Source organism: Amia ocellicauda, unplaced genomic scaffold (genome assembly GCF_036373705.1).
Source record: "Amia ocellicauda isolate fAmiCal2 unplaced genomic scaffold, fAmiCal2.hap1 HAP1_SCAFFOLD_121, whole genome shotgun sequence".
NCBI classification, from domain to species: Eukaryota; Metazoa; Chordata; class Actinopteri; order Amiiformes; family Amiidae; genus Amia; species Amia ocellicauda.
This window is the reverse complement of record NW_027102686.1, coordinates 137,890-138,641: the sequence shown is the minus strand read 5'-3', so window position 1 is coordinate 138,641 and position 752 is coordinate 137,890. Positions and strand designations below refer to the sequence as shown.

The 752-nt window shown below is 48.7% G+C and overlaps 1 non-coding gene across 1 annotated transcript; it reads right to left on the bottom strand.

Moving 5' to 3' along the window:
- Positions 1 to 279: 279 nt before the first annotated feature.
- Positions 280 to 394, bottom strand: LOC136721706 (U5 spliceosomal RNA). Its single transcript, XR_010806141.1, has one exon. It is a non-coding gene; the product is annotated as a U5 spliceosomal RNA (small nuclear RNA).
- Positions 395 to 752: the final 358 nt, after the last annotated feature.

Genomic DNA, 752 nt, shown 5'->3' with positions numbered 1-752 from the left:
GACACACACACACACAGAGCCAGCCAGCCAGCCAGCTCAGCGATGACATCACGAGCCTCTCTCAGCTGACTGCTATGACATCACAGAGCACGTACATTCCGTTGCTTGCCGTCTGTCAACCACTCAGTCACTGCCAGCCAGACTGGCTGGCTGGCTGGATGGGGGGGCTGCTTGCTGCTGCTGCGTACCTTAGCAAGCTTATTTGCTTGACCGGCCTTCCTACTCCTCTGCCCACATGCCCACCTATGCCCGATCTGCTGTTCACCTGGATCACAGCTCCGCCCCAACAAGGCAGAGCCCCCCAAGAATGGTACAAACTCACCCACGATCCCCTCCACGGAAAGCTTTAGCAAAAGGCAAAAGCGTTATACGTAATGAAGAGGAACCCGAGTCCAAGACGCATCCGACCAGCCATACATATTTGTGTGTATTAAAGATCACATTTTCTTACATTTAGTTTTTCTGTACTTTATTACATCTTATTGTGATTTATAAAAGTATTGTTTCTTTTCCATATGTATGTATGTATGTGTGTGTGTGTGTGTGTGTGTCTGTCTCTGTGTGAAAGTTAGTGTGTGTGTCTGTACGTGTGTGTGCCTGTCTCTGTGTGAAAGTGTGTGTGTGTGTGTGTGTGTGTGTATATGTCTCTCTGTGAAAGTGTGTGTGTGGGTGTGACAGTGTGTGTGAGTGTCTGTCTGTCTGTCTGTCATGTAACTCGCACATCTGTGAGGGCACCATTTTTGCAGAAGAGA